We start from the raw sequence: 22,369 nt of genomic DNA on the forward strand, positions 1-22,369 counted from the left end.
GATTTGTATAAATTTAACATAGATTTTTTTTTTAATTTTTCTTATGCTGTATTTTTTTAAATCAACAAGCATTAGACTTTAATACTATATTATAAAATTATTTTTTAAAAATAAAAAAATAATATAAATAATTATATTTCTATCTAGCTATAAAATTTAGTAGATTACACCATGAAAAATTATAATCTAAACTAAAATCCAATTGATCAAAACAAGCTATACATGAAGATTATTCTTGAAATTACAATATAATTGAATTTTGGCCTATACTATATATCAAAAATGCTATTTGTATATACACAAAAAATAATTATTAAAATTAATTACCATATATTTATATATAAATATATATTTTGTTTAAATTATTTTTAAAATATTTTATATTAGTAATTAATTTTAAATTTTTAATATACACCTCCACAAATGACATAATAAGGTTTGAAAATTCAAACAAAAAAACCATCATTGGATCTCATCTCTACATATCTAACTACATCTAAGAAATTTTTTTTTTTTCTAATAAGACAAAACAAGATGAATATTCTTTCACAAATGTTACCATAGCCCATAGGTGCTCTTGAATTATTAGTATGACGTCATAAATGATAGTGACACATAATCATACTATACCAAAGATTATAGGTTTTGGGGTCAACATGATTATATAAATGATGATATATCCAAAAGAGAAATTGAAATGATCCTTATCAGTTGCCAAAAATGACCAATAATCCTTTGTTCTTCCACAACACAGATTTTTGGGATCAAGATTCATCATACACTGCCTCGTTTGGGTTCCAACCAATGAAGAACAATGATTGTGTTGGTTTTGATGAACCATTTGAAGATTCTTTATCGTTTGACATGGTTGACTTCTCATCATCATCATCATCAGAATCAAGAACCTTAAAGAAGGAGAAGAAACACGAAGAAGAAAAAGAGGAAGATGGTAAAAGAAGAGGAAGAAGAAGTTACATAGGAGTTCGAAAGAGGCCATGGGGAAAATTCGCAGCGGAAATTCGAGACACAACAAGAAATGGAAGAAGGGTTTGGCTTGGAACATTCGAGAGTGCTGAAGAAGCTGCTTTGGCTTATGATCAAGCTGCATACTCCATGAGAGGCTACTCTGCTCTTCTCAACTTTTCTTTCCAAAGGGTCAAAGATTCTTTGCAAGGAATCATCATGGATTCTGATTCCAACAACAAACACAAACCCTTTTCTTCTTCTTCTTCTTCACCTGCACTTGCACTCAAAGAGAGGAACTCCCTCCAAAGAAAATTGTCATCATGGTCCTCAAAGTCTAAAAACAAGAACATCAAGAACAAAAGCAAGGAATCATCATCATCATCATCATCTAAGGAATCTTCATCAACTACTACTACTACTACTAATAATAACAATAATAGTGGTGGTGTCATGGTTTTAGAAGATTTGGGAGTTGAATATCTTGAGTATCTACTAAGCATTTCAGAATCTCATCATCATCAAAACACAACAAGCCCTAGCTACTCCATACTACCACAAAAATGAAGTCTGTCTCATTCGCCAGGTGTGGTCGGCTACAATATCCAATCATATTTTAGTTTCTTTTGCTTTTTTTTTTTCCTTTTTTTTTTTTGACAATTAGTATCTTATTTGATCTACTAAATTAGTAAAAATCTTAGAATAATTCAAAAACATTATAATATTTACAAGCTAGTTTACTCAGTTCTAAAATATTAGAACAATTTTTATTCTGTTATAAAATTTTATTATATATTGGATAAATTACGACTATAGCAATAAGTTAATTATAAAAATTATCTAACAACTAAATAAACTGAACAATTTTCGATAATGTTAGGAAGACAAAAAATCAGAACTTGTTTTATTTAGCATTTATTAATTGTTACCAAATTTAATGAATGCTAGATAAAACAAATTCTGAAACTATATTTTTAAATAAATAAATATAAATATAGAATTAGGGCATCCATGCCCAAAATGAGTTCCCTTCTATAATAGGTCCTTTCTTCTTTGTTGATCCACTTAAGAAAGAAATGTTGTCAAATTATTGTTGTAAGTTATATAAGAAACCTACCGTTTGCTCTTCATCTTTATTAGTTGAACTCAAATTGTTCTCCAAAATTGGGTGGTTCCTCCTCTATATAGTTTGCTTTTGCATACATATAACTATCATGGTCTTAATAGACTGCAATTCACAACAACAAATACAACCAAATTAGCCATGGTATTATTGTAGTGGTAACTGAGACAACTTTATTTTTATGTTTTTTTTTTTTGTAATTTTTTAATTAGGGTTGTAACTACAATCTAAAATCATCTAATATATTCTTGCTGAAGTGTATGTTCTTCATCTTACACAGACTTAGTTTGCTTTGACAAAAAAAACTCAAGTCATTATTAATCAACAAATGGTTTCAGCATGAAATTAAATCAACACAGAAAATACCAAAACTAACCTTCATCCCAAATAGAACACAGAAAAACAACAAAGGCATTTTAGTAATTGGTTATGAGGCATATTGCATTATAAGCATTCAACAAGTATAATTACTTACTTACAAAGGCCTTAGGTTTATGATGATGATGCTTCTACAAAAAACAATGCTCAACTTATAATGATTTATATACTTGCACAGAAAAATACCATACATTCAAAATTTTTGTCTAAGTTGTATCACATGTGATTTTTTTTGGAATTTAGAGATTATTGTAAGCATTTCAGAGTCTAATCAAAACACAACAAGCCCTAGCTATAACTGCATATACAATGATTAAACCATGTCATTGTGTTTGTGTTTCACTAAATTTTCTTTTCCTTTTTTTGACACTATCAAAAATTCTGAACTGCAACAACAATTACAAGATTCATCATATCAAAACAGCAGTAATAAGTACTATCACTATTTTCATACCAGGATAATCACAATCCTGATTGCAACCAATTTAAAACCATCATCGTACAAACTATTAGAATTGAAATTAAATAGGTCTAACTCAGCTCTAAAAACTAGTTCATAGAACAAGAAGTGTTTTATATAATTATAAATTCTCTAAAAAGTAAAAACCTTATTCTTAAGAGAACTTATAATACAATCTTTTACGCTTAAAGATGATCATAAAAAACATGAACATTTACAAGTGAATAATCTAATAACATTAAATTGGATAAACTCTCACCAACACATTTTTCAGCAATTACCAATAAACACACAGTCTTAAAACATGCACAACATAAATATAAAGGATAAGAAAACTCCATGCTTTAAGAATAAGATATACAAATTAATATGAAAAAGTTTAAGGGGCTAACTATAACATAAGCCAATTCAAACCAATTTTTTTTATTTTTAGTTTTGAAATTTAAAAATTTAGTATAATAAATTCTTTTTTTTAATTATAACAGATCTGTTTTTCAACTAATTGACTCTAGTTAGCTAGAGTTGATTCTCTAACAGAACCGTTATAATATACTATACTTTGCCCATCTCTAATATCAAACACTTTCACAATCACATATATACATATCGGATTATGCTATACGTACACCAAAATCAGCTACTAGTATAAAATACATATTGGAATATAAATACATATTAAAAATAAATTAAACTGCACATATATTTATACATAAATACATTGGTAGTTAATTTTAGTGGCTGATTTTAGTGTACAAATAACATTTTCCATACGTATCAGCATAGAGTTAAGTAAGCAAATCAATAGAGCTTATAGTAATTTAGTACCTTATGTATTTTATATTCCATCTCATCATCATATCTCGATTATCCCCTTCTTCACATCCTGTTTGTAATTAATCAAAAGGAAATGAGAGGATTTCACAGCCACAATAACCGAAAAAGCATTCAATATATGTGCAATATCAATCTCAGTAAATCATAGAAAACAAAACACATCACTAATGACATTAACTTCATTAACCTATGCACGCAAAGAAAGCATTCTTTAGTTTGCTACTTTTGGGATAATAATGAGAAAAAGAGTGTAATTTAAAATATCATTTTATCATTGGTTATGCTAGAATTCATTTTGAGATACAAAAATTATTAGAACTGAGATATATCCCAAAAGCTAATTTGTGAGGTGAGAGATACTCACACTTCTAATTTTTTTTAGAAGCTCTATCTTTGAGGGACGTAAAATTTGTAATACATCTCAACAACATTGTTGGATCGAATAAACTTTAATATCATATTAGAATTAAAATTGAGTGATACTAATTCAACTTTAAAAGTTAGCTCATGAAGTAAAAAATGTCTTGTATTTATAAACTATTTAGAGACTTTATTCTTAAAAAATGTGAGATTTATAATAAAAGTACTTTATGTATATTAAAATTCAATCACTAAATTAATGATTATATATTTATGTATATTTATACATATTTATTCAAACATTCTTTCAATTATATAATCAACCACCACCAGAATAATTAAACATGCCATAATAAAAAAAATTCAACCAGTAATAAATGAATAACTAAACTTGTTTATAATAATATATTAAATATGATTTCTACACATAATGGCTAACTGGTGACTAATTTATGTATATATAACATAATTAATTCAGATAATATTTAGATGTGTTGCATAGTACACAATGAAAAGTACATATTAATAAACGAAGAATACAATCTAATCATAACTACAAAATCAATTCAATATCAAATTAAATCAACATAAAATCATAACAAAATATACTTTATCTCATGGCGATAGAATGTATTTCAAGGTTAATTAGGAAGATGAATACTAAATTAAGAGACACTAGCTAAATTTATTTGATTATGAATTATGGGGGCTTTGAAATATAGGGTAGTTTGGATATGAAGTAATCATTAATGGAGTATTATTCCATGAAAATAAATACTAATTCAATAACACAAGTTTTTTTCTTTTCGGTAACACATTTTTACTATCCAATAAAATCATGATCTCAATTCATAACTTATTTTTTCTCAGAGCACAAATGATGAAGAAAAGCAAGAAGCAATTTCAAGAAAAGTGAAAAATAATCATGCATCACATCATATACTACATAGTTAGTAGTTGTTAGAAGGATAAATCCTATTTCATTTTATTTAACCACCTCCATAATTTGTATTGAAAGTTTTGATATTCTAAGTCTCATTTTGATTGCAACCAGTGTTATTCTTCTATTTATTTCATTTCCAATAACATAAAATAACAAAGCAAAAAATTCACATAAACACAAATTAAATCAATAAGTGCTTAATTGATGCCATGAACTAATTATTAACACCTACACATAGATATAGCAAGCAAAGACATCACATTATTCAACACTGTTACCAATATACCTAAACGATTCAAATCAAATATATTCTCTAATTAAGAGCATCACCAATTTAATGATGATTAATTAACAATTAATCAATTAATTAACCATAGTTAATAATCAAGCACCATATATCCCATTTTCAGTACATGAATACAGAAAGAAAGACAATGCTATTTATTGATCCTTAATAAGCTTGCACAAAACTTGGGTAGTGAGCTTGTTTAATTTATTTGGCCAAATTAAATTAAAAGGGTTGTGTATGATTATTGTTCTTCAAGAAATTAAATACTGCATAGCTATTACTCAAAATCCAAAATGTTAGAAATTAGACAACAATTAAGTACTTAAGATTGTAAAAAAACAACAATTCTTTTTGTCGGAGTCATAAACTTACATAACAAAAAAAAAAAAAAAAAAAAAAAAAACAAAGAGAGAATTGGAATTTGAAAATCCAAATTCTAGTTCATACAACAAAATTGAAGTGAATTTACATATATACATAATAATTTATATAATTATTAGGCACCATATATCTATCTAAAAATCATCATCCATCTCCACCCATAAATATCATACTTTTTAATATATTTTAAGATCTATTATTCTTGTGAATGCCGTTTAATACATGGAATTTGTACGGATTAATTCTCATTTGAATCAAATTCCAATAGGAGAATAATAATCCCCTCAGCTCATACACCGAAAAACACAATAAAGCTTTAATTTCCTTTCATTAAATATTAGTGTATATATATATAATATGAAACACTAAAATGACTTTGATTCTAGAATCACCCCATATATATATGATATAATAATATAATTCTCCACGGAAAATTAAAGGAAGAAAGAAAATCAAACCTACCTTATAATAATGTAATCCACCATTGGCGAGCAACTAATCTTGAAGAAGTAATAAAGGTACTTGGCAACACAAATTAATTTGATTATTGTAGCATTCATATCTATCTTATGAGTAGAAATGAAAAAAGGGAACTGAAGAGTGAAGAAGAAGAAGAAGAGGGGTTTAATGTGCGAAACATAGGGTTTAACAAACACAGATCTAATTGAGAGAGAGAGAGAGAGTGAGAGTGTCGAAATCTATGACCACAAACGAACTTTATAATAATAATAATAATAATAATAATATAATATGATTATTTATATGAGAATGTGAAAACGAAATGATGCCTAATATACCACATACACCTAACTAATTTATCAATTATTATTATTATATTATTATATCTGCTGTGGGGTTATTCAAATATTTTAAAAATTAGTTTCCTTTTATTTTAAGGATTAATAATAAGAGTTTAAGTTATGTGATAAAAATAAAATGTGAAATTTTTGCTTAGTTTTAAAGTTCTAATATGAAATAATATGTGCTGAAAAATTATATTTTATAAAGTTTCATCACTAGTCGTAGAAAATCATTTTAAACAAGAGGATGTTATGGCTTTTAAAAATAAACAGTTAAGGGTGAAAATAAAGTTTATTTATTAAATACTGAAATCAATGCTGTATCAAATTTTAAATGTAATAAATCAATTTTCTCAGTTTCATTTTTTAAATTTTAGCTAACTGGGTTAAGATTTCAATAGAAATTGAAGAGAATACGACAACGAAAGTAAAGAGAGGGAAGTAAATGATCCACGTGTACAAGCTCATAACTGTTTATTTATTTATTTTTCTTAAGAGTTTGAAAACGCGAGTTAAAATATCGATATTATTTGTCTATCAAAAAAAATTATTGATATTATTTTGAAAATGTTTATTTCTAACCGGAGTATCTAAATTATTGTTAATTATTAATTCAAACAGAATTTATTAGCCAACTGTATCCTTAAGTCTTTAGTGTCCAATACTTACTATTTTTAAATTACTCGTCAATAATGAGTTTAAGAAATATATGGAAAGAAAACTCAATAAGTTTTTAAAAATTTGAAAAATGAAAAATCAGTGATGTTTACTTTAATTTTAATTTATACACAAAAAATAAAAAATTAATTCTTAAAATTTACCGATAAATTTTTAACAATGCATAAATAGACATATTCTACCAATTTTGATTTATTCAATTTATTAAAAAATTAAAAGTTACATTTTTAATAGCTTTTACTAAAATATTTTTTTATCAATTTTAAAATATATTTTTAAAACACATTTAAAATATTTTAATAGTACAGTTATTATATTATAGTAATTAAATAAAAACTGAAATTAAGATTTTAGTCCTAAATCTAGAGCAACTAGGTAAGGGTGACTCGATTCACTTTATAGGATTTTTTATGGAAAAAAAAACCTCACAGATCAATCATTTATACCTAATATATATTAAAATATAAAATATATAAAATAATATATATATTTATATATAAATATATAGTGATTAATTTTTAGTGTATACTTAAATTTTTTTTTAAGAATTGAAATCGAGACCATATGTTCTAATTGGAAAAACTAACTAATTTTCAAATCCTCCAGGAGCAGGTGAGATTCTCAAGCTTCAAAATAAAGGCATTCTGTTATATGAACGAGTGGAGCAAAATTGCGAGGCATTCTGTTATAAAGGGTGATTTAGATACAATAGAAACTATAATAATTTAGGTGTGGATTCAGCAAAAGGATTAATCTTTTTATTTATCTTGATTGCAATGCGAAATGGATAAATAAAGAGTTTTACTTTGTAGCTTATATATCGTGTTATTGGTGTGTTTTTTTTTAATTACAATATTAGTGTGAAACATATTTTGTTAAGTGAAACATATTTTCTTAATTCAACTATACAATTTCACGTTAAGGGTTGCTAATCATCAAGTGTTTTATTATCTTGATATATAGTATTATCGAATGGACAATTTTAGTGTTAGATGTTATATATACTATGGGTGAATGATTGAAAAGAAAAACGGAATATAATTTTTTTTATGTATTTTGAATATGTTTGTATTCAATTTTCTCTCTTTATTTGGGTCAAGATTTAGTACAAATATCAAAAAAATAAATAAATATTTATTTATCAAAAAGTCGCACAATTTTAAACTCCTAACTATTTAAATATGGAAATTTAAGAACTTCCATTTTTCCACTTTCTTAAGATTAATCACGTGCCTACACTAAATTTAATTATCAAAATTAGTTATTAATATAAAATATACATTAAATTAAATTAAATAATATATATTTATATATAAATATATAATAATTAATTTTAATTACTAATTTTAATATATAAATAATATTTTTTTAATATTCATCAGTTTTCTTACAAGCACATCATTGAACCCACTCCTAAATGTGGGTTTCAAACATTGAATCACAATTTTGCATCACTGATATAAGAAATTGTAAGAGTCTTCTGTACAACTAAAGAAATTCGAGATTTCAAATTCCATATATTATGACTCAAAATAATTAATCATAAATCAAACACCTAAATTCAATTCCTATATTACATAGAATAAACCAACCATGTTAGGTATATACTAAAATTATCGATTAAAACCAATCATCAATATAAAATACACATTAAAAATGAATTATACTACATATATATTTATATATAAATACATAATAACTGATTTTGATTACTAATTTTAGTATATAAATAAATTACCATTTATACCCATCAAAAGATATAGACGCTAACAAATGTACCTATATAAGAATAAAATGATAATTGTAACCATGGAAGATAACTTTTGTCTTGACACACGAAGGTCATCTTCCGTGGTTACAATTGTCGTTTTATTTTTATATTTTGGAAAGATAGGAAACTCGAACCACAACCTCTTAATTGAGTATGGAAAGTCTATGCCATTTGAGCTATTACTCTATAGTACTCAAGCAAATTCAACAATGTTCATAATTATTCTAATTACTGTATTTTTCACATCAAAAATAGAATAAACGCTAACAATCTTCACAGCAAACAATAAACATACAACAATTATTTAAATTAATATCAATTATATTAGACATTAAATTGAATTAAAATTTAATTGAGTTTAATCACAATAAAGTTATTAGCTAAGGATACATACCTATATGGAGAGAAATCTACTGAACAAAAAAAGATCAACGCAATCACTGAGTCCAACAGTCTGGCATCCAATTAATTATATACGCATTAGTCATCTTTAAAAATTAAAATAACTAAATAATTAATAAATTATAATGTTTTAGATTCTAAAAAATCACACATACAAGATTTTCTTCTCAAATAACATTTATGGTAAACATATATAAAGTAAAATGTAAAAGTAAAATTTTACTCAAAACCTTTCTTTTTTTTTTTTTTGACATTATATGGGTTGGGTCACAACCAGGACTAACCTTTTTAATCGAAGTTTTGATGGTGACTTATATATACATAATATGTTAATATACAATTTTTTTTAACAGACAATCAATCAATTACATCATCAGTAAAAGTAAGTAATTATTAAATTTATTATTTAAAAATTTATTTAAATATATAAATCTGATTAAATGATATTAATACATTAAAATTAAACTCTTATATATATCTTGTGTACAAAAATATAATTAGAAGGTTATAAATTTTTATACTGAAAATTGTGCAGTTCAATATGTTCTAACAAATTTTCAATCATGCAAATATATGAAAGCAAGCTAACGAGTTATAACTCAAATGACATAATCTCTCCATACTCATTTAGAATCTCATTTTTAACTTTGAAAAAAAAAAATATGAAAGCAAGCAGCAAGTTGGCTCTAAGTTGAAGATTGCCTAAGTTTTCAGGTCGCTTTGGGGTCTTATATATCCTTGACCTTTAACTATGTTGTATATATGTCCTAGTCTATGTACTGCATTAGAAACTGTTTAAACGAGTTTTTAAATTGATTTTTTAATTATATTTAAAAAAATTAAAAATAAAAGTAATTTCATCTTTGAATATTTTATTATGTAAAAGTATTTTTTATTTATTAATTATATTTTAGTATATATAAAATTATTTTTTGTTTATTTATCATGTTAAAATATTTTTTATTTTTTTAATATTTTTAATTTTATTGTTATAAAATAATAACTAAATAAATGGACAACAAAAATAAATAAATAAATAGTGCGCTTTATTGACATGGTTCTTCTGAGTTCTGACCTCATGGGCTTTTAATATAATAAAGGAAAAGTATAGGTAACCAATATATTATCTGCTAACTTCTATCAACTCTTATTTATAATGTTTCATGGAAGTGTGTTTGTGGATGTGTCTAATAATTAATATATTTTAAATACATATATAAAGAGACACATCCAAAAAATATATCTATAAAGACACTTCTATTAAACATAGCTATAAAAAAGACATTTTTATTAGACACATCCACGAACACATTTCTATAAAACACAATTATAAATAAGAGTTGGCAGAAGTTAGCACATATGCTATTAGTAACGTAGCGGAACCGTATAATAAATTAAAAGTACTTTTGAGAAAACGCCAAATTCTCATTGGAATCCGTTCCTTGGTTACAAGTCAGCAGGATTCATCAAATCCTTAACTTGGTTACACCTAAATTTTAACTTTTGAGAAAATATTGATAACTTACAAAAATGAATACTTTTATTAAAAAAAATCTAGAAATATAGAAAAACGTAGAATAATATAAAAAAAAAATGAGGGCGATGTTAATAATAATAATAATAATAACTTTTTTAGAAAAAGAAGAAGATTATTTAACATTTGAGTAAATAAATAAATTATTTTGTATAGTAAGGGAAAATCGTAGTTCTTCCATTAAATAAATAAGTAAAAAACATTAAAAATGAACATTTTTAATAAGAAAATAAAAAATTACTTAATATTAAATTAAATACAAAATAAATATAAAAATATTAAGTACTAAATATTTTTCAATAAATAAATAATAGCAACTGATTTTTAAAAAAAAATGTGTTTAAATTTATCTGTTGACACAGCCACTAATTTATCAAAATAATCTTTATCTATACTTTTTTAAACATTTAATTGACTGTAGAAAATAGGTCCTATTAACAAGTTTAAATTAGTGATGACAAATAAATTTAAATAAAGTATACTTTTTTTATAACTTAATTATTATAAATATTTTTCTAATGTGCGTGTACTATACTCATATTGAAAATGAAAAGGCATACGGAGGAGGATTAAGCACCAAGTTTTTGGTCAACCGCTGTTTACTCTTGTTTAATAATACAAGATTTCATTAATTTAATATAACATATATATAATATATTATGTGCTGAGATCATTAATTAATAATTAATAATTAGTTGTACTTCTTAACTCTGTACTCTTTTCTGGTGGAATGAAATAATTCCTATTTTAGAAACTACATATGCTTTTTATGGAACCCACGGCTACTAACCAAGCATGGTATGCCCAAAACTAAACAGCATCATATTACAATATTTTATGGGAGCCCAACAAAATTTTATTTAATTTATAATATGCATATTAGACACTTAAAACATAATAATAATAATAGAGGGACATGAAATGATAATTAGTACTTACATGCGTATATATATAAATTTCTGCTCTCCTCCTTCATGAGTGCAAGTTATTTTCTTCTTGAACCTTAACAAGTAAAAAATAAAAAATAAAATAAAAAAAATAAAAATAAAAATACATGATACAGTAAGTTATAAAGAAGGAAGGATGAAAATAAACAAAATAAAATAATCCTACCTTTTGTATTGTGATGATGTTCTTCAATTCCCATGCATGATAACTCACCAAGTGGAAAATAACAAACTATAGAGAGGAAATGAAGTGAAGTATAACTCACCAAGTGAAACACACACATTTTCACCACTCAATTGCTTAATATAGCACCCACATTAAGACAAAAATGCAATTGCAATTGACAAGTTTTCTATAAACATATAATAATAATAATAGTTAAAGTAGTAGTAGGTGTATCTAGTCACAAATACAAATGTGTGTAAGACTTGTGAAAAGTAACTGACAATAGGTGCATGCATTCATCCATGAACACTATTCCAAAGCTCAAATGCATTGATACATAGCAATAATTAGAGGCTGCTATGCTTCCATATATGTCCACATACATACACTTCTCTCAATCTCATAGCTAATAGTAGCGGATTAATTAGAATATAATTAATTAATTAATTATAATGTTTAATTAAAGAGGTCTAGTTATGAATAGGTTGCACTTGTTAGTGAAGAAACATTGAACATTGTTAAGTTTGATAGTAGCATGCATGCATGTATCCATAAAATGAAACTCTCATTCATATAATGAATTGAGTGATATCATCATTTCATCTTTCTATTAGTACTATTATGATACATTGGTTGAATTCTATTGCGCATAATAATAAAAATTTACAACTTGGGGCAACAGTACTATAGTAAGATTCGTGAATCTATCTTTTCAAAAATATTTTTGTAGGTAGTGACAATTTTGAACAATAATTTAATATGAAGAGCGCAAAGTTACTACTTTTAAATATTAAATATTAAATATTAATATATAAATCGGATGAAGTTCTTATTTCCTGGGACTTGGAGTTCATGCGCTGGAAAACCCAAGAAACACGGAGTTTGCTGACGTGGCAAGGAATAATGTTTTATAATAATAATACTAATTGCTGTGTATCTTCCAATATTTAATTATTTATCGTACATGGACTCCTCTGTCCTAGCTAGTACCTCATTAAATTCTAATATATATATATATATATATATATATACTCCAAGTATTTTAATTTCACGTTAAACCTATAACTTTTGATTAATTGACTCATATATTTTTATTGAATAATTTAAGTTTTTAAAATAAATAATTTTATAATATCTTTTTTGAAATATTGAATAATAAAAATAAAATATTATTTTAATACTTCACGTTTTAATTAGATTTAAATTTTATTTTAACGTTTAAACTATTTTATTTTTAATATTTTATTTAATTTTATTTTTATTTTTTGGTTAACATTAAATTTTTTTCTTACAAAAATATCATTTTTCTCTCCATTATTATCATCTTATTTTTTAAGATTAGATTTTGATATAATTTTTTACAAGTATTATTGGATGATAAGGCTATGCAGTTCATATAGCTAATTAGTTATAATCTTCAAATCAGTAGAATTGTTATGTAAGTTCATTAGAGTCTGAAGTTTGTTAGAGGCTGCCAACTCATAACATTAAGTTAGTTAGAAGAGTACTAAATTAGTGTAGTTTAGTTTTTCTAACATCTACAAACACGAACTAGTCATTTGCAAGTAAATGAGATTAATCATAATTACAATTCCATTTTTGAATCTCTCTCAAGTTCACTCTACACTTTCACTCTTTTCTCATTCTCCGATTCAAATTCTGTAGCATAATAGCATATTTTATTATGGTGCGGTGAGCGTGGATGTGCAAACGGTGACACCTTGGTAGATCTCCTCCATTGCAAGGTAGAGAGATCGTGGAATTGAGAATTTACAATTGTGTCCAACTTTGACAAATTAGCAGACAGTATGGTTGATCCAGAGCAAGGCCCATGTCAAAATATGGAAACTCAAGTTTTATTAGCCTCCAATCTTCAAAATTTGGCTCAATTGATGAACCAGCTAGCGACGATGCAAGGGCGCTCAATCTGCGAAACCAAGCACAAATTTGATGCAAGATCGTGCATCTCCATACTACCTTCAACCGAGTGAAAATCCAGGTATTTTACTCACTCCAAATCCTCTAACTACACTGAATTACCACTCATGGTCCCAATCAGTTTGGATATCACTGAAGACGAAGAACAAGCTCAGTTTTATAGACGGATCTTTACCAAAATCCGAGAAATCTGATTGCACGTTTGAAGCTTGGGATAGATGCAACACCTTTGTTTTGTCTTGGTTGCACGCTTCCCTAAGTAGTGAGATTTTGCAAAGTGTAATGTGGTGTAATGTGGCATCAAAATTGTGAAAAGATCTTAAGCACAGATTCTACGAAGGATATTTGTTTAGAATCATTGAATCGCAAGAAGAAATGTACTCAGCAAGACAAGGAGATTTGTCAATCACTTCATTTTTTACAAAGATGAAGGGACTATGAGAATAATTAGAAGAGTTTCAACCGATTCCATCATGCAATTGTACAGGACATGCACGTGTGGATTAGAGATTGTTAGAGGATATAGAAAGCAGTCATAAGTGGTTAGGTTCTTGAGAAGCTTGAATGACGAGTTCAAAAATGTGAGATCACAAATCATTTTAATGAGACCCCTCCCTGATGTTAATACTGTTTTTTCACTATTATTGCAACAAGAAAGGCAAATATCAAGTTCAGATCATGCAGAAAGTAAGATGTTGATAAATGTTGCAATTGACAGCAACTTCAACACTAATAGAAGCAATATGAGCATTCGAGGAAGAGGGAGAGGGCGTGGAGGCAGAGGCTGTGGCTTAGGAGGAAGAAGAATGATTAAGAAGTTCTCTCATTGTGGCAAAACTGGCCACTTAGTTGACACATGTTATTGCAAGCATGATTTTTCTCCACACTACTAGCAAGATTCAAGCTCAAGAACCATAAATCATGTCACCATTGATGATGAAATTGAGAAAATCAGTAACTCTACTTCAGGAAAGAATAGTAACAGATTAAGTTATTTATTTTCCAAAGAGCAAAAACAAGCTCTCATTGCTTTATTCCAAGATCGTGAAGAGGATCTTGTTCATAAATCAGAACTGGAAATTGAGGCACAAGTCCCATCCCAAGGTATAAATCACATTCTTTTCTTGGCCAAACATAAATTGAAATCAAATGATTAGATTTTGGACAATGATGCTACTGCACATGTCTCTTTTTCATTAAAATTCTTCAAAAATTATTATAAGATAAATCCAATGATGCTTCAATTACCAGATGGTTCAAAGATTGTTTCCACCATTTGTGGAACAGTCTCTTTTTCAAGCAATAAATCTATACCTGCACTCACAGTAGATTCTGCTTTTAGAGATATTTGGCACAGTAGGTTAGGACACATCTCTTCTGAGAAATTAGACATAATAAAAAAAGCTTATGATTTTTTCATTTCTGATAATGAAAGCATTCCTTGTGCACCTTGTCATTTTGCAAAACAGAAACGTATTCCTTTTTCTACAAGCATTAATAAATCTAAAAATTATTTTGATTTGATGCATATTGACATTTGGGGTCCTTTAGCAATTCAATCTATCAAAGGCCATAAATATTTTCTCACTATAAAAGATGATTATAGTAGATTTACTTGAACTTATTTTATGAAAACCAAAAGAGAAACCTCTGATTTGCTTCGAAACTTTATCACAATCATTGAAACTCAATTTCAAAAGAAAGTGAAATGCATAAGATCAGATAATGGTAAGGAGTTTATCATGCATGATTTTTACAACTCAAAAGATATTTTACATCAAACCACTTGTGTGGAATTCCCACAACAAAATGGTATAGTAGAGAGGAAGCACCAGAATATCTTAAACATGACAAGAGCTTTTCTATTTGAAAGTAATGTTCCTAAAAAATTTTGGCATTTAGCTACTGCTCATGCCATGCATGTCATTAATAGAATTTCTAGCTCCTCTCTAAATTTAAAAATCCCTTATCAAGTCATGTTTAATAAACTCCCTTGCATCAAAAATTTTAAAATTTTTTACTGGTTGGCATTTGCCTCGACTTTAGCTGCTCACAGAACCAAATTAGAAAAGGGAGCCAAACAAGCTGTATTTTTGGGTCTTAAGTCTGGCACTAAAGGGTATCTCCTTATGGATTTGTAAACTAATGAACTTTTTTTTTTATCACGAAATATCATTTTCTATGAAAGAAATTTTTTTTTCACACTAAAGATGCCTCTGACTCTTCATTCACTAACAATTCATCTACTAATAATGCTCAAATTTCAAATAATCGTGCTTTACTCTTTGACGACACATTCATATCAGCACATACACTCATTATGCCTATTACAAATAATACACCACCTTATGTTACAGGATCTGCTATTAGCACACCAAATCATGTTTCACATACACCTCACTCACAGTCACATCTCACCACCTCATACACTCCTCATGATGCACACAATAATCATACTCAAACTCTTGTCCATCCTTCTTCCCATACATCCACTGTCTCACCAACTTTAGCTCCTAAGAGATCATGTAGGATTAGAAAACCACCAGCATATTTGTCTGATTTTCAATATTTTCAAACTAGTACAGCAACTCAGAATGAATCCCAATCATCTTTCAAGGCAAGATATCCACTCTCTCAATACATGTCCTATGATAATTTCTCACCTGCACACAAAATTCTTTTTTTAGCTATTGATTCTATCATTGAACCTTAAAGTTATGAACAAAAAATTTAACATGATTGTTGAAAAGAGACAATCAGATCAGAACTCAATGCTCTTGAAGCAAATAAAACTTGGACTGTTACATTCTTACCAAAAGGAAAGAGAGCAATGGGGTGCAAATGGATTTTTAAAACCAAACTCAAAGTAGATGGGACAGTGAAAAGACACAAAATAAGGCTCATTGCAAAATGTTATACTCAAATCCCTGGATTGATTTTTTTGACACATTCAGTCCTGTGGTAAAAATGTCTACTCTTCGAGTTTTGTTGGCACTTACAGCATCTAAGGGTTGGTTTCTCCACCAATTTGATGTCGACACTGCCTTTTTACATGGTGATCTCCCTGAGACAGTTTATATGAAGGTTCCTCCAGGTTTATCAGCTTTTCCAAACAGTGTTTGTAAGCTTGAAAGATCTCTTTATGGGCTCAAACAAGCTAGTCGTCAATGGAACCACAAATTATGCTCAGTTCTCAAAGCTTCAGGGTACATTCAATCTAAAGTAGATACATCCCTCCATACCAAAGGCACCAGAGATGATTTTACTTGCATTCTTGTGTATATGGATGATATGATTTTATCTAGAAACAACATGAATGAAATCAATCGGATGAAAAAGGTGTTGCATGATGCATTCAACATCAAGGACATAGGTAAACTTAAGTACTTTTGGGTTTTGAAATCGCACAGAGCAAAGAGGGAATTGTCATGAATCAGCGAAAATATACTATTGATCTCCTTCATGAATTTGGAATGACAAATGCCAAGCTTGCGACTACGCCAATGAACTAACAACTCCACTGTCTAAATCTTCAAGCACAGCATTAACTGACTTGACTCCTTATCGCAGGCTTGTTGGGAGGCTGCTATACCTCACAAATACAAGACCAGACATTTCATTCACCGTCAACAAGTTGAGCCAGTATTTGGAGTGCACTACAACTGATCATTTCAAAGCAGCCCTGCACATCTTAACATATATAAAGTATGCACCAGCTAGTGGAATAAAGTTCTCTGCCGCCTAATCAGATTTGTCGCTCACAGGATACTTAGATTTAGACTGGGGGACATGTCCAGACACAAGGAGATCTGTCTTTGGATTTTGTTTCTTTTTGGGTTCATCTCTTGTGTCATGAAAAAATAGGAAGTAAACTATGGTTGCTAGATCATCAGCGGAAGCAGAATATAGAGCTATGGCTTTAACAACATGTGAAGAAAAGTGGCTGAGCTACATACTTCGAGACTTTCATACCTCACCGAGCAAACCGATCACTCTTTACTGCGACAACCAATCTGCAATGCATATAGCTGCCAACCCTGTATTTCACGAAAGAACGAAGCATATCGAGATAGATTGTCATACGGTGAGAGATAGAGTACAAGATGGTTCACTAAAGTTACTGCCAACTCCAGTGGATGGCAGATAGCAGACGTGCTCACAAAGAGATTAGCTCCAAAACCATTTACATCATTCTATCACAAGTTTGGACTGGTTGATTTATGCAGTCCAAGCTTAAGGGAGGCTGTTGGATGATAAAACTATGCAGCTCATATAGCTAATTAGTTGTATCTTTAAATTAGCAGAATTGTTACGTAAGTTTGTTAGAGTCTGAAGTTTGTTAGAGGCTGCCAACTCATAGCATTTAGTTAGTTAGAAGAGTGCTAAATTAGTGTGGTTTAGTTTTTCTAGTATCTACAAATACAGAACTAGTCATTTGCAAGTAAATGAAATTAACCATAATCACAATTCCATTTTTAAATCTCTCTCAAATTCATTCTGTACTTTCACTCTTTTTTCATTCCCTGATTCAAATTCTGCAGCATAATAGCAGATTTTATCAAGTATGATTAATAAAATAAGACATTTTTATCTTTAAAATTTAGTGTTTTTCTATATTTGGGTCATTTTTGTGATTTTTTGTCAGTTGTTAAAAATATTTTAAAAAATATAAAAAATTTAGAAATAAAATTTTGATTAATGTTTTTACTAGGGGTGCACATGGGATCGGATGAAATCGGGTTTGCTTTAACCCAAACTCGACCCTAAATAATTACCGAATCTATTTTTGAGACCCTTATCCAGCTCTAGACCTAGTGAAATCACATTACTTTTGGGCCACACTAAAATCGGGTCTTGACTGGGTGAAGTTTGGGTCTTGATAAATTTTATGTCAAAAAATTATGATGCATTCATCTATAAAGAAGAAAAAAACATACTTATTACAAAGAAATTGATAACCATACTTGAATTTGAATTTGTATATAGATTCTACTTTCATGCTTCTTTGATCTATTTTCTTTTTCAACAAATGTGATTAAAAACTAAATAATAAGCTTAATAATTAATATAAAATAGTATTGGAATTAATTTAAAACATATATATCGCTTTTAGTCCCCTTAAGGTATACATGGACCAAATGAAGTCGGGTTCGCCTTAATCCGGACCCATCCTAAATAATGACCAGGTATATTTTTGGGACTCTTGTCCGGCTCTAGACCCGGTGAAATTACATCAAAAAAGTCCCAAAATATTCGAGTCCGAGCCAAATCTTCAGACCGGACCGAATCATGTACACTCCTAATATTTAAATAATTATTTAAATATTTTAACGAAATTTTAGATCAAATAAATAAATAATTTAATAAATAATTTAACAAATACAAAAGAGTTTACTATTTACAAAAAATGATAAATTTAAAAATGACTTTCATTAGAAATTTACTCATTCAAAAATACTTTTATTAGTAGTTACTCGTTAAAGTGTTCCTGGGAGTGTTTGTCCATTTCCACCGAATCTAAAACTTAATAGTGTTCGTTGGAAATAGTAGCAAATTTAGGGAGCAGGTTGCAAGTAGCTAGTTACGACAATTTAACTGTAAATCATTTTCACAAAGACAGATACAATGAACATGTCCAAACATCGCAAAGATCACTTGAATTTGGTACACATCGTACTAACTTAGTGTCGTTATAATAATGAATCAAATAGTTTTTATTTATCTATTTATGATTGTTCTGTTTATAATTATATATATATACACACTATAGAGGATCTACTGAGAATTTAGTCAAGGCCTGTTAATTTTTCTTGGTCAAGTCATGCTATTTAATAATAATTATTATTACCCACTTTTCATTATTATTACTATTTTATTCCTTGCTTCCATGTAAATGGACCAATAGCCGCCACTATCCATTGATGATGCAAAATTATATATACCCATGAACCTAGACAAAATTATTTTTAATTAATTTTTTTGTCATTAAATATTTTTTATTTATATAATACTACTGTATGTATTATTATGTTATAAAAGAATTTAACTATATATAAATATTATTAGAATACTTGTTAATATTAGCGATATATAAAAATTTTTGTTAAAACACTAAAAAATTAAGTTAATTATTATTATGTTTAATTTCAATCCATTTATTATTTTATAAAATTTTAAAATTTTAAAATTAAGTTAATTATTACTAATACCGGATATATACTCGTTTAATTTGGATTATAACTTAATCCCACTTGCCACGTGTATTTGCAGATGCTAATAATATTCCTAGATGCATGAATATTGTTGCACTTTTCAGATGCTAATAATTCCTAGATGCATGAATATTGTTGGACTTTTCCACTTTTTGGGTTGAATATTTCAAATTTGTTGGTACCATGTATCTTATAATGGTCAAGACTCAAGACCAAGTGGCATTAATAATTAATACACATCCTGATATTACTGGTGCTGTCATAGTTGGAAGGAGGCAGCTGAAAAAGTGAGTTCAAGAAGTAACTGCTTAAAGGTTAAAATTTTTTTATAATTAACAGTAAAAGTTAAAAACCATTTTTGAATTTCTTCATAATTAATTTTTGAAATTAGCTTCAAATTTCAAATATACTCAGTTATCAACAAAAAAAAAAAACTTGAAATAAAATTAATTAATTAATTAATTAATTAATAAATAAATTTAACTAATTTTATTTAAAAATATGTTTTTTTTTTTGTGATTCTAAAAAATAGAACTATTTTTATTAGGAGTATATTTCTTAGTTGCCTTCGGACTAAATTTTGGCAGTGAATGGACAATATTTTGATAGCGGTTCTCAGTTACAGTAATATGGGTTATTGATTTGTAAAGCTAAATTTTTGGAGATTAAGTAATACTTAATTTGGTCTCTAAAATTTGAGCTCAAACTCAATTTGATTTTTAAAATTTTAATAGACTTAAATTGGAATCTAAAATTTGTAATTGTAATTTGTATTAGTTTTTGAGTTGATTTTCGTTAACGACATGTTAATTTAATACATTAACTTATTGTGATTTGGGTTCTTTACTCAAATTCCATATGATCGATACCTATTAGAACTTTCGGAAGCTTGATTGCTGCTCCAGAGTTCCAAAATTTTCAAATTGAACTATTTATTGTAGTTTTTGTGAGGATGTTGGAAGTCCATCAAATTTATAGGAAGTCTAATATATTTCAGTCACATGAAATCTAAGCGAAAAATTTAAATATTGACAAATTAATGTATAAAATCAACGTGTTGTTTCACAGATTAATATTATTATAATATTTGATGTTTAAATTGAGTTAATTGTAATTATAAGAATAAATTTAAATTTCACCTCAAATTTTAGAGATTAAATTGAATATTGTCTCCAAATTTTTGTTTATGCATATTTGTATGAAACCAAAGCAACATTCATTAGTTTAGACAAGGCTATCAAACGGATTAATTATCCAGTCCGTTTAAATTAGATTAGTTTGTCGTCTAAATTCACAGATTAAATGGATCGAATCTATTATATAGGGTCTGTCTAAAATCAGCTCATGTCTTTTGAGCTTATCTGATGCATCATTCAATTTAAAGCATTAGATTAGATTGATAACAGATCTAATGGTTTATATTTAATTTATAAATAATTTATTAAAATTTATACTAAAAGGTAACAAATCTTTCAATATTTTAAATTTGCCCCAATAATAAAACCCTCGTATCAGCTCATATTGTTCCTAACTTCCTATCTCTATTCAATTTCGACTCAGCTCGCAGAAGAACTTCCCAAAAAGAAATTCTATCAACACCTTCATGGAAGACCGCCAATCACCCTGCGGCTTCTTCCTCTCCCATCTTCCACACCAGGTACCCTCCATGTCTCTATTCAATTTCGCGATTTCATCGAAATTCTTGCGATTCTCGTCGTTTTTTTCTCATTCCACCGAAATCTCGTGAATTCGTTTCATCCGCACCAGGTTCAACTCGTTGAGGTCGACACCGCAGTAGTCGTTGAACTCGATTATCTCAATGTATGCGTAAGGAGATAACAGATCTTGCGCTGATTCATATAGAAAGTGAAGCAGAGAGAGAATCCGAGATAGAAGCACATTTTGCAGAACGGCGAATAACCCTAACAGTGTCCACAATTGTGATAATATCTCCATTTTTGCAATGCTGATAAGCTGATATTTGTGTTTGCTGGTTTGAGATTTGTTGTTCTTGAGGAATGGTGGAGTGGAAAATGGAGTGAGAATTTGTTTGTTTCTTTTCACATTTTTTTTCTTTTTTTCTCCTTTGGATTGTAACTTTGGGGGTTCTTATACATTGCATAAAGTGAGAACATGGTCTGCTAAAGGTTGGTGTTTTGAGTTTGGGATGAAAATAAAAGCAGTATTGAG

The 22,369-nt window shown here is 28.0% G+C and overlaps 2 pseudogenes; both read left to right on the forward strand.

The window, feature by feature from the left end:
* Positions 1–688: 688 nt before the first annotated feature.
* Positions 689–1,682, forward strand: LOC107626963 (ethylene-responsive transcription factor 1B pseudogene; annotated as a pseudogene).
* Positions 1,683–13,837: 12,155 nt separating this feature from the next.
* On the forward strand, positions 13,838–15,124 carry LOC148573171 (uncharacterized; annotated as a pseudogene).
* The last annotated feature ends 7,245 nt before the right edge of the window (positions 15,125–22,369 follow it).

This window comes from Arachis ipaensis, chromosome B2 (assembly GCF_059453495.1).
Source record: "Arachis ipaensis isolate K30076 ecotype BB chromosome B2, ASM5945349v1, whole genome shotgun sequence".
NCBI lineage: Eukaryota > Viridiplantae > Streptophyta > Magnoliopsida > Fabales > Fabaceae > Arachis > Arachis ipaensis.